The sequence below is a fragment of the Odocoileus virginianus genome, chromosome 20, assembly GCF_023699985.2.
Source record: "Odocoileus virginianus isolate 20LAN1187 ecotype Illinois chromosome 20, Ovbor_1.2, whole genome shotgun sequence".
Classification (NCBI taxonomy): Eukaryota; Metazoa; Chordata; class Mammalia; order Artiodactyla; family Cervidae; genus Odocoileus; species Odocoileus virginianus.
The window spans coordinates 31,574,410-31,588,421 of NC_069693.1; the positions used below are offsets into that span (position 1 = coordinate 31,574,410).

Genomic DNA, 14,012 nt, shown 5'->3' on the forward strand with positions numbered 1-14,012 from the left:
ACAACCTCTTTAACAAGTGGTGCTGGGAAAACTGGTCAACCACTTGTAAAAGAATGAAACTAGAACACTTTCTAACACCATACACAGAAATAAGCTCAAAATGGATTAAAGATCTAAATGTAAGACCAGAAACTATAAAACTCAGAACATAGGCAAAACACTCTCTGACATAAATCACAGCAGGATCTTCTATGACCCACCTCCCAGAATATTGGAAATAAAAGCAAAAATAAACAAATGGGACCTAATGAAACTTAAAAGCTTTTGCACAACAAAGGAAACTATAAGCAAGGTGAAAAGACAGCCCTCAGATTGCAAGAAAATAATAGCAAATGAAGCAACAGACAAAGGATTAATCTCAAAAATATACAAGCAACTTCTACAGCTCAACTCCAGAAAAATAAATGACCCAATCAAAAAATGGGCCAAATAACTAAACAGACATTTCTCCAAAGAAGACATACAGATGGCTAACAAACACATGAAAAGATGCTCAGCATCACTCATTATCAGAGAAATGCAAATCAAAACCACAATGAGGTACCATTACACGCCAGTCAAAATGGCTGCTATCCAAAAGTCTACAAGCAATAAATGCTGGAGAGGGTGTGGAGAAAAGGGAACCCTCTTACACTGTTGGTGGGAATGCAAACTAGTACAGCCACTATGGAGAACAGTGTGGAGATTTCTTTAAAAACTGGAAATAGAACTGCCATATGACTCAGCAATCCCACTCCTGGGCATACACACTGAGGAAACCAGAACTGAAAGAGACAAGTGCACCCCAATGTTCATCGCAGCACTGTTTATAATAGCCAGGACATGGAAGCAACCTAGATGCCCATCAGCAGACGAACAGATAAGAAAGCTATGGTACATACACACAATGGAATATTACTCAGCTATTAAAAAGACTGCATTTGAATCAGTTCTAATGAGGTGGATGAAACTGGAGCCTATTATACAGAGTGAAGTAAGCCAGAAAGAAAAACACCAATATATTATACTAATGCATATATATGGAATTTAGAAAGATGGTAATGATAACCCTGTATGCGAGATAGCAAAGAGACACAGATGTATAGAACAGTCTTTTGGACTCTGTGGAAGAGGGTAAGGGTGGGATTGTTTGGGAGAATGGCATTGAAACATGTATATTATCATATGTGAAATGAACCGCCTGTCCAGGTTCAATGCATGATACAGGGTGCTCGAGGCTGTTGCATTGGGATGACCCAGAAGGATGGGATGGGGAAGGAGGTGGGAGGGGGATTCAGGATAGGGAACACATTTACAGCCATGTGGATTCATGTCAATGTATGGCAAAACCAATAAAATATTATAAAGCAATTAGCCTCCAATTAAAATAAATTTATATTAAAAAAATAACCAAGATGTGAAAACATCAAAGGAAACTTCGTTTTGTTGACTGATCGATAATAAGAGTTAAGGAACCCCTGGAGGACCATTTAATTTTTACTATTTCGTGAGATAAACTTTTATCCAAAACTCTGGTTGTACTTTCCAAAAAACTAATGATTTTCTTAAGACTAAGCTTCATGAGGCATATGTATCTTGAGTATCATATCATATAGCTGAATAGTGACTAGTTCTTAATGAGGATGGGAAGATGGTATTTGCCCTCTAGAGACATATGGCAATGCCTAGAGATATTTGTGATTGTCACATCCACAGATGGGTATTCTACTGGCATCCAGGACAAAGAGACCAGCAATGCTGGTAAACATTCTACTATATGCAAGCCAGGCTCACCTATACTCAAAATGTTAATGGTTCTAAGGTAGGAAACTATGATCTAACTTAATGCATTACACAGGATAGATATACAAAAAGAACATTTGCTGGAAAAAGTAATTTGATACCAGAAAATAGCTTCTGAAAGAATATAAGTCAAATAAATTAATACAGGGTTTAAATGACTTGATCAAAGACAAACTGGTAAGGGGTAGAGCCACAACTTGAATCTGTGTTCCAGCTTAATGGCTTATGCTTATTCATGATAGAACACATAAATACACAGTTCTGATAGATATGGATGTTACCACCCATTATGATAGATATCTCATCTCTCTTAAATCACACTATAATGTACTTTTGTGATTAAGCACGGGAGCTCTAGAGTCAGATTATTTAAGTTTTAATCTTGACTCTGTTACTTACTCATTTGATGACTAATTTTCTGGATTCTCCTTTTCCTTTTCTTCCTTTTTGTCTCAGGATCATGATCTGTTAAATGGGAATAATAATGTTCAGTCTTCAGAGCATGATAAAACAATAAAACCACTGCTTCTGGCACATGAAAGTAATGAACACTTATTAATATGAACTTTAATGCCATTAATACGACCAATGTATCAAATACTGTACTTATTATGCCTGGCTCCCATCTTCTCTGTGAACATTTCAACTCCAATGTTGCTAATGACCAATAGGATGCAAGAATCCATGCAAAGGATTTAAATAAACCTTGAAAAGTCTTTGACTAATAGAGAGTAGCAGGCAGAAGGCAAACCCTTATTCTATCTTTTGGGTTGACAATAATTAAATATATATATATGTCTATATATATATATATAGACATATATATATATAATGTTTATTTGGCTGCACTGGGTCTTAGTTGTAAAACACAGGATCTTGGGTCTCCGTTGAGGCATGCAGTTTCTTTAGCTGCAGCATGCAGAATCTATTTTAGTTGCTGCACATGGGATCTTGTTCCCTGAGCATGGGGAACCTGGGGCCCCCTGCATTGGGAGCACAGTCTTAGCCACTGGACCACCAGGGAAGCCCTTGAGCTGACAATTCAGAGGCACAGGCTGCTTAGCTCCTAAAGCCCTAGTTGCAAACAGGGTAGAACAACTTAACAACATACCCTTGGATTAAGTTTTTCTCCTCCACTGATTGTTCTTTTTTTTCTTTTTTCTTTTCTACTATTGTTCTTTTGAATTTCTTCTGAAGTAATAATCTACTGTACAAAAGTCCCTAACTCAGGAATACTTTTTTTTTTATAGTTTTTATCTTTAAGTTAGTTCCATTGATTACCTTTCTTTATTTTTTTAAATAATTTTATTTTATTTATTTTTTTTCCATTTATTTTTATTAGTTGGGGGCTAATTACTTTACATCATTGCAGTGGTTTCTGTCATATATTGAAATGAATTAGCCATGGATTTACATGTATTCCCCATCCCGGTCCCCCCTCCCACCTCCCTCTCCACCCGATCCCTCTGGGTCTTCCCAGTGCACCAGGCCCGAGCACTTGTTTCATGCACCCAACCTGGGCTGGTTATCTGTTTCACCCTAGATAATATACATGTTTCGATGCTGTTCTCTTGAAAGATCCCACCCTCACCTTCTCCCAGAATCCACAAGTCTGTTCTATACATCTGAGTCTCTTTTTCTGTTTTGCATATAGGGTTATCATTACCATCTTTCTAAATTCCATATATATGTGTTAGTACACTGTAATGGTCTTTATCTTTATTTTATTTTTTATTTTTATTTTTTAATTAATTAATTTATTTTTTCCATTTATTTTTATTCGTTGGAGGCTAATTACTTTACAATATTGTAGTGGTTTTTGCCATGCATTGACATGGATCAGCCATGGATTTTCCATCAGGAATACTTTATGGGGAAAGGGCAGGGCTAAGAAAGCAAGGCTCCATCTTTTCTTCCCCCACCAAATTAGAATTCAGACCTGATGATTTAAACTTATTGAATGTTGTAAACAGCCAACTGTCAGAAAAATGCTGTAACATGGCTGATGACAATAGTACTAGCTTTCATGCTTACATTATAAAGTCTGTTTTTCCTTCTTAGTAGAAGAAAGCTTAGAGAAATTTTAGATGTGGATATTGTTGAAAGCCTCTGTACTATCATACAAAAATGTGAAAACACACACACATAGTTTTCCCCAGTTATTTATCAAAAAAAAAAAAAAGAGAGAGAGAAGAAAATATCCATTTTTAGGAACAGAAGAAACTGTATAACAAAAATGTTACATATATACAACTGATAAAACCCAAACTTTCCACACTTCAGTCATTTCTCTATAGTTGTATGCATATGTCTGTGTATTTTCCTCCTTAAAATGGTGATTGGAGAGCATTATTTGTCCATTTGCTGGGAACTTGAGACTAACAAGTTTCTCCTTTAGGTAAACTGAAAAGCAACATCATTAAGTCATGAAGAAACCCAGTTTGGTTTATGTTCACTACTTTCCAGGAAGTTCCAAGGTCGCTGAGAACAAACAGTCTGTTCACATTCATTCATTCATTAGGAAAGGCCATCACTCCGTATCTGACAAGAACACACTCAACCAACATCAGATACAACAGATGCCTCTCATCTTATGCTTAGGATATTTGACTGTTGAGACAGGATTGGTTTTGCACCCCAGTTAAAGAATAACAATGAAATCCAAGCCTTGCCATCAACGTTAAGTTTGGAAATGTGATGCAAAGCATTTTTGAGAAATGATTTATTACCAAAACATGTTTCATAAATTATAATAAAAGTCAGATAGAGAGTTTGGTTCAATTTAGAAATGTCTGATTTATGAATACAAAAGAGAAAAATGCCAAAGGCAAGATTCATCTGGTTCTTCACTGATCATTAATAAATATTTGAAAATTGAAAATCAGCTACAGTTGGGCCTAAACCTTTTTAGAATACTGACTTTTACAAAATTGAGGGAAATAACTTACAGGATAAAATCAGAAAGTTAACGAGTGCCTGAATTGAAAGAAATCTCGAAGAATTATCTGGCCAGTTTGTCTCAGTTCATTTTACAGGTGAGAAAACTGAGTCTGTCACATAAGAAAGTGGCTTTCTTGAATCGACAACAGCTCAGCTGGGATTAGGACTCAGGTCCTTAGCGTCCCACTTCTGCGTCCTTTGTCTTACACCAACTATATCAGGTTAACCCAAGACACGAAGCAGGCATCTCTCCATCACCCTCTACTGCTCTTTTACCCTTGCTCCATGCTCACCCTTCAGCTTTCCATCCAAATTTTCCTTACTGTTCACACTGCCTTACACTGCTGTATAAAATACTTCCTTAAAGCTTAATCACAAACCAGCTTACGGGAAATTGCAGGACTGAATGTTTCAGAGATGCCTCAGGGATATATTTGGTTATTGATGCTCTGAGAAGCATGAGCCGTATCCTTTTGAAATGGACTAATGATGACAAGCTTTTACTGAAGTAGCATATTCTTCCCTGAGAGCATAACTGCAGGAGGTATGTGAAATATGAAAGGATTACTTCATTTTGTTTACTAATTTATTTAGTTTTTTTTTTTTTTTTTTTTTTACAATCTGTGGCCATTGCCTCCTCTCATCAAACTCTGACCTACAGATTCTATTAGAGAGCTTTCCTGGAAGTTTGCTTTCTTGAGGTTCACCTGCAGGGTAAGAAAGAATATATGTTGGCCAGAAATCAAAGACAGTGCAAACATCCTCTGCTTAAATTACTTTGAGTCCATATTTCTATTAAATTTCCAGTAAAGTATGCTCAATAAATCATAGCATTTGAAATTAATTGTTTCAATGAGGCATTTAATTTTGCACAATTCATTGCTCTGGGTGTATATTAGCTAAATATTTATGAGTTGATTATTTCCAAAGCAGTCAGATTTGTTAAGGACAGAAGATAACTATCTTCCCGTATGATTTGCTCAAGACTTTTTCACTAAGTGATTACTAAAATGTCAAAGCAGTAAGGAACATTTTGTACATTTTACACAAGTAGAATTATTATGTGTTAGATTCGCAATTAGTGTTCCTGGTTGTTTCATAGAGCGTGACAATTTCAAACTAACTCAGACATCTCTACCCATCAAGTTCTTAGAGCTCAACAACTAAGGGAGTCCTCTTGCAAGCCAAATGATGATCACAGGGGCCAGTCAAACAAACTAAACCTGAAGCAGTAAAACCCCACTCAAAACTCTGAATGAGCAACCAAATATACTTATCATACAGTAATTTAAGAAGCAAAGGAAATAACTGTGCACAAATGTATCATTTCCCAGCCATTGATAATCAGTAGATATATAATGAAAAACATAAGGCAAAGTTAAAGAGTTTCTGATAAAACTTCTGGTATAAACTCCTGCTTGTAGCTGATTCATGAGATTATAGAGGTCATAGTTTGTCTTTCCTCATTCCTTCTCTTTTCTCTCATTGTAAATTCTTCTTTGGTAAACTGTTGTCTGTTCAACACTTATTTATACTGAGAAATATTTAGCATCTGGACTTGAGTGCAGGCTTAGGAATAGATGGGAGCGGGGTTGTTTTAAAAGGTTGGATGGACTAAATCATGGAAAAATGATAAAGATAGCTAGTGGATTACAAATTAATGGTGGCAAAATCACCACAACAATTTGGAAGGAATAAAAAAGCACCTCGTGCATAATTCAATCGATTCATAAAGATGAATAAAAATGTACTTAGAAAATCAAATTTAAAAAGCCAACACTGATTAAGTTTCAGAATAAAAGACTTGATGAGCTAGAAAGATTTCCAATTTTTTTCCTCTCTTCCGAAGCATCAGAGATATCTGATCGCCACTGACAAAATGGTTTGAAATATCTTACACATTCTTAAATTAAAAGATGAATATGCAGTTGTAAACATGTTCAGAATGCCAGGTTACTTTAACCTCTGATATGTGCCTAATTCTTTTTAATAGTGAGGGTTCCCACTACCATTAATATGGAAATTCAGGGTACATGCTAACTTTCTTCTCCCTTTTCTTTTTTAAAATATTGATTGATTGATTGATTTGGCCACATTGAGTCTCAGTTGTGGCACACAGGATCACTTGTGGGACACAGGCATGGACTCCAGAGTGTGTGGGCTCAGTTGCCGGGCAGCTAAGTTCTCAGGTCAGGAATCAAACCTGCATCCCCTGCATTGCTAGTGGAATTCTTAACCACTAGACCACCAGGGAAGTCCCATCTCCTTCCTTTTCTTAACAGCATAAAAGTGACTCTTAATTCATGTCTAATTTACCTGCTAAGTTATTTCCCATTTGTCTTCTTTTTATCCCACAAGTACTGCCATAGTTCAGGTCTTTATTAAGAAAGTTATTAATTTCTCCTGTCAATTTTTCACCTGGCCTTTTACAATATCCTCCTAACGGATCCCTTTATCACCCAATTCACTACCGTCTCTCCATCTAGGCTACCCAGAGTATCTGAGCAGCCTTTCTAGAACACCAGAATCATTTGCTCAGTACCTTTCTCTGATTCCTCAAGGATAACAAAGTGACATGTGTGAAGTTTAGCATGGTGAAAAACACCCTCTGCAACTGGTCCTAACTCCCTACCCATAACCTGCTCACCTTTTGCTTAAGGTACCAGAGCTTGAGAAATTCCCTAGTTCTCCCTTGTGACTATGTGTTTAGACCTCTTCCTCTCTTGAATTCTTTCTCCTCATTCTTGTTTACCTGGTGGGTTTATTCTTATCCTTTAGGATTTATCTCATGCATAACATCTGTCTTATATAAAGTGTTTTCTGATCCTGAACACACCATAATTCTTCTCTCTCCCTCTCTTCCTATCTTTTGTTTGTATCCTTTTTTACTTGTCTTTATTTTCTTCATGGTTACATGCACACAGACCTCTATCTTTTATAAACTATAAAGCCACAAGAAAGTCACTTAATTCCTTTGAAAACTTTTTTTATCCAAGTGTGCTACAATACATGACTTAAGCTGGTTACCTCATTTAAAGATCAGAGATCATACACTAAAGCACTAAGGCACTAAGGTATCTATGATATGGAGTGGTCATTACTACAAAGTGTTAACTTTGGTGAATGAAAGATTAGCCATTATTATTAAATTCCTCTCAGTCTTCCCTGAAACTCATTTTTCCTTTAGAGTAATACAAACATTTAACTGTTCAAATTTTCTAAATTAATATATAATTTAAGAAGGACATCACGTTAATATTCTGCATAACAGAAAAGAAACATGGCCATCTCATTGCTATCAATAGTAATGTTTATATGTTTAATAGTATTTAATCTATCTTGACCTTTGTGTATTATTCCATTTCTTAAAGGAAATAAGTCTGATTTCCACAGCGATTAGTACTAAGCTATATATCTCACTCTATATAAGAATTTTATCAATTAATTTCTACATTTATCCATCCATTTACTCATATATATTCACCAAAATGCATTCATGTTATTTGCATATAGCAGTTTTTCCACTTCCAGATATGTTAGAAGACATCTAAAAACATCCATATATGTTGACCACAAAATGAGCAGTATGATTAAACTGAGGATGCATCTACTTTTTTATTGACTACGTTATTTATTTTGAAATTAACAATTTCCTCTTTGATTATACCTGCATTTTCTTCTTTATCCACCAGCTAAAATCTTCATATATACATATATTTATTTCAGAGATATAAAAATACTATAATATTTTACTTTGGCATGAACCAATTATTTACTTAATTAATTATAAATTATTTAATTAATAGCTATTATTTAAGCATAATTAATTAATAAAATATTAATTTAATAACCGTGATGTGCCAGACATCTTACTAGGCACTGAATATTAAACGTCAAATGGTCACTTCCCTGAAGTATCTTCCAGGGGGCTTGAGAAGATAAATAGCTTGTTCTATGATTATTAAATGTAATGCAGTTTGTTACATGAAGAGTGTGTGTATGTGGGTGGGGTGCATGCGTGGGTAGGGCAGCAATAATCTCTACTCATAGGGGTTATGGAAGTCAGCCCAGAAATGAACTTTGGTCTGAGTCATGGAACTGGGTCTAGAATGTGTGAGAGTTTTCTAGACAGGGCAAGGACTAGAAAAGGATACTACTGTACATATATGTTTTTGAAATATAGAACTTTAGAAATTTTTAAATAAATTTTAGAATTTAGAAATTTCAGTGGTACATGTGTGGCACTTTGAACAAAATATTATTTTTAAAATTGTTAAAGCTCCTTTAAAAAATCACTTAAAGCCCATTAAAATATATTGGATCATCTAGATTGGTACAATAGAGAAAACATACTTACCTTTAATAATGATAACATTTATAAAAACTTTAGAAACTTTCATGGCCTATGTGAGTTACATTTCCCCCATCTAAGCAATGTTTTTTTAAAAATCTGCTAAGAAGCTTTATAGTGACACCTAACTTGCTTAATTTCCAGCACAATTAAATGATGCAAACAATGGAAACCATAAAGTACGGTGTTAAAATGAACATTAAATAAAAGTCAGTCCTGTTTTCTTCATGGCTTACAAGCTATATCAAGAGGAGTTCATTGTCATATAACCATCAAAGTGTATCCCCGTGAATGTTACTTGAAAACACCTATTTTTGTTATTGAAATTTAATTTTATACCTTTTGTATCCTAGTTAAACTCTTATGCAAGATATCTCATTTAGTTCAAGTCTTGGTAATTTCTGGTGATGAGACAATTAGGCTATCTTACACTTCAGTGAACCAAAATGCCACCAATGATTTTAAGGACAGAAGATATAAATGCAATTTGAGGTGGTATTTTCATCAATGTTTAATAGTATGAGATACGAATTTATAGGCAGTTAATAAAGTTAGATTTCTGGATGGAAATTATAGGGTAGATAACTGAAGTGAAAATTTTTTTAAATCATCAGTCAGAGAAAAATTAGTTTTATTGTCACCATTATTTAAAAAGGCAACTTTGGCCTCACAAGCTCATAGCACTCTCTGGAGAGGCTGACAGTTGTTTATCTCACAAACACGCAGAGCTCAACCTGCTATTCACCTTTCCACACTTGTTCTGTCAACAGCAGACATTTATTATCTGCAGGAAGAAAGAGATTACCTTAAGCGTTGCTTTTACTATGATTAATGTGAAGAATAATCATTGAAGGGTACAGTTTCACAAAGGAAACAAATGTCTGTCTTTATGGATTATTGAAAATCATAATGTTTCATCTTCTGTAGGAAAATGAACTGATCAAATACTGGTTTGCAGTATTCAAAGGAAATATAGATACCATTTAGATATAGTCGGTGTTCATCCATAAAGGAGGCATTCATGTATGTGTTAGGACTCTTGAACGAGATGCACTGCACTGCAGAGGAGGGAGCCGGATGCAGAGTCGAGCAGATCTGCTTCAAGTTCTTGATGTGTCAGTGGACATAAAATGGCATCATCATTTAAAAATGCTATTTATAAAGCACTTACACACCCCTTATTTCCTTTGACCTTCTTAAGATTCACTCAGATAGAAGTGGAAACTTTTCTTTGCTACATATCTACTTTATCATCAATTTCTGGCTACTCTCACTACCTCCAAAATGTATCCTGAGCCCATCTGCTCTGTATCTCCATTAATACCACCTCAGTCAAAGGCTCCACACAGCTCATCACCTGGAACATCACATTAGTCTCCTAACTGATCTATTTCACTTTGAATTAATGGAATCTATCCTCCATATGAAAGCTAAAGTAATACTTCTAGAGTATAAATTACACCACAGCACCCCACTGTTTAAACTAGTTAGTGGCTCTGCACTGAACATACAATAAAACCTGCCCTCCTAATTCAGGTCTAATCATCCATCTGATTGGAGCCAATGGGCGCATGTCCTTGTAGCTGGTATACAGCTTAGTCTAGGGGATGATTCCTGCTCCATCCTAAGCCTTATACCTCTCTTGGCATGAGAGAGGTGGCAGGATTGTTGCCCACATCCTCCACTCGGTTTTGAGGCTCCCCCGGTGACTCAGAAGGTAAGCCACCATGCAGGAGAGCCAGGTTTGATCCCTGGGTCAGGAAGATCCTCCGGAGAAGGGCATGGCAACCTACTTCAGTACTCTTGCCTGGAGAATTCCATGGGCAGAGGAACCTGGTGGGCTGCCGTCTGTGGGGTCGCAAAGAGTCAGACACGACTGAGTGACTAATACACACACAAGCCTCATAGGGACTCCCCTGGCAGTCTAGAGGTTAAGTTCCCCAATGCAGGGCGCACAGTGATTGGGGGACTAAGATCTGGTATGCTGCATGTGAAGCCAAAAAAAAAAATAAAATAAAAAAGAGCCTTACAGAGGCCTTCAGGATTTCACTAATAGTCTTTTCTAGTCTCTTTATGTACTTACTGCTTCCTTAAGCAGTAAATAAAGCAGGTCCTTTCAGCTCCTATTTACTATCTAGGTCCCATCACAGGTTTTAGTGTTGGTACTGTGGCATCCTACTTTCAGGTACCAAGACATCTTCCTGTCATCTGGTGCTGTGTAACAAGTTACCATGAGATGTGATGGGTTAAAATAGAAACAACATAGACTAGGGAGAGTTCAAGATAGCAGCATAGAAAAATCCTTAACTCATCTCCTCCCACAGACACAACAAATCCACAACCACATATAGGATGATTTCCTCCACAGGGACCTGGAAACTGGAAGAGCAGTCTCCACAACAAAGAGTACAAGGACAGCATTTAGCCGTGGAGAAACAGAGATAAGGTCTCAACAAGGAAAAAAAAAAACAAACCAACTGTGATGATACACTATTAGGAAGGATCACAAAAGTATTTTGTGCAAGGGATTCAAGCTCTACATCAGGTACCCCAACCCTTAGATCCTGCACAGAAGAGATGGGCCCTCAAATACTTGGCTTTGAAAACCAATGGGGATATGTCTAGAAAAACGATAGAACTGGGAACAAAAAAACCCTGCTCTCAAATAGCTCACACGCAGAGTCATTCAATCCCCAAACCAGTGCCAAGACACCAGATGGAAAAGTACATGGATCATATGTGAAGGGCACCCACTTTCTAATCCTGAAGCCTCTGCTGGGGAGGGAGGAACTAGTTGAGATACTCCCCAGGGACTAAGAAATTGGCGAGAGCCACTTTTGCCGTCTCAGGCTACCTTGCTAACGCCAGCGCAAGTTGGTGCCATTTTGGATTTCTCCCTCTGACCTTTTGGCACTAATGGATGCACCACCCCCCCCCCCCCAGAGCCTTGCCCACCCCTTCATCTCAGCCAGCCCTCACAGCTACCGGGTGATAACCCCAGATCTCATGTCTGTTCCAGGGGCCAGTCGCACTCACCTACAAACAACAGTCATTGTGGCCAGGCTCCACCATTTCAGGTACCAGCCCACCAGTGAGCAGAGCAGCGGACGCTGCCTAACAGGAGGGCACGTGCCACCCACAGTGGACAGCCCGCGCACTTCTGAGCCCCACCGGACATCTGCTAAGTAAGGACGTGCCACCCACAGTGGACAGCCCGTGCACTTCTGAGCCCCACCGGACATCTGCTAAGTAAGGCTGCTTCTCTAGGAGAGGAGTCATGCACATGACTTACCCAACACGTAGAGACAAACACAGAGAATGAGGCAAAATGCGGAGACGGTAAAATATTTCAATTGAAAGAACAAGAGAAAACCTCTGAAAAAGAACTAAATTAAAAGGAGATGAACAATCTATGTGATGCAGTTCAAAATGGCAATAAATATGCTCACCAAACTCAGGAGAGAAATGGATGAACACAGTAAGAACCTCAATAAAAACATAGAAAACATTTTTTTAAATATAAAAAAGAAATTATAACTGGACAACAAAAAAAATACACTAGATCAGCTCCCAACATTTGCATACTAAAGTTTTTAAGTGGACATATACTTTTCTTTGAAGTAAATACCTATACTAAAACAGATCATATGGTAGAGAAATGTTTAACAGTTTAAGAAATGTTCTTCATGCCAAAATGTTCTTCAAAATAATTGTATCAGTTTACATTCCAACATGCAGTGTGTAAGTTTCAGTTCTTATCAACCATCAGTATGGTCCTTTTAATTTTAGCCATCTTAGATAGCATATAGCATTTTTTATATATAGTACACAGCATTTTTTATTTGGATTTCTCAGTTTATGTAATTTCACCTTCATTTCTACCACATTTTGCTTTTCTTATTCATATAGTTACTTAAATGGTTTAACTTTTTAATTTAATTGCTTGTCTTATATTTGTAGGTGATGCTTGTGTGTTCAAGATACAACTCTTTATAAATAAATATCTTTCAAATTTTTTTTTTCCAGTCACTGTATTAAAACTGAAAAATTGTAAGGCGTGCTAGTTAGCAAGTACTAACATCCTGTATGCAAGCATTGCAGTAGTCACTTTCCTTTGAACTTTTTTTGGTCTTTATTGAATTTGTAACAATATTGCTTTGCTTTGTTTTTGGTTTTTTGGCCACAAGGCATGTGAGATCTTAGCTCTCTGACTGACCAGGAGTTGAACCCTCACCCCTGCATTGGAAGGCAAAGTCTTAATAAACCACTGGACCAAAAGGGAAGTTCCTCTACTTTACATACTTTTATCTCGATCATTTTTATATCTGGCAGCAAAATAGAACTACTTGGAGGAAATGTAAAAATGACTGAGGCTCAGTAGTCATTCAGTTCAATTAAGTTAGAATCTTTGGAAATGGGACACATGTCTAAGTCTAAAAAAAAAAAAAAAAAAAAAAATTACCCAGGCATTTTTAATGTATATTCATGGTTGAGAACCTTGCCTTACCTATCAAGGTTGCTGGTAGGATGGATGAGAAAAGGTTTCTTATTTCTGTCTTATGGACGAGGAAACTGAAATTCAGAGAGGTGGTAAAGAAATTGATAGAGATAACTTAGAGAAGCGGTGAGGCTAGGATTCAAGTCAGCATCTCTTTACAAAGACATAGCTTTTATTAGATCTCTCTGTGCTTAAAAGGGGGCTTCCCTCATATTTCAGTTGGTAAAGAATCCGCCTGCAATGCAGGAGACCCAGGTTTGATTCCTAAGTCGAGAAGATCTGCTGGAGAAGGGACAGGCTACTCGCTCCAGTATTCTTGGGCTTCCCTTGTGGTTCAGCTGGTAAAGAATTTGCCTGCAATGCAGGAGACCTGGGTTCAATCCCTCGGTTGGGAAGATATCCTGGAGAAGGGAAAGGCTACCCACTCCAGTATTCTGGCCT

The 14,012-nt window shown here is 37.0% G+C and overlaps 1 long non-coding RNA gene across 2 annotated transcripts; it reads right to left on the minus strand.

Moving 5' to 3' along the window:
* Positions 1-5,359: 5,359 nt before the first annotated feature.
* On the minus strand, positions 5,360-12,228 carry LOC110143087 (uncharacterized). Of its 2 annotated transcripts, none has more exons than XR_002315486.2 (3): positions 12,110-12,228; positions 10,054-10,180; positions 5,360-5,429 (listed from the first exon to the last, which is right to left on the minus strand). It is a non-coding gene; the product is annotated as an uncharacterized lncRNA (long non-coding RNA). The 2 variants fall into 2 exon arrangements; XR_002315487.2 differs by lacking the exon at positions 5,360-5,429 and adding an exon at positions 9,712-9,857.
* Positions 12,229-14,012: the final 1,784 nt, after the last annotated feature.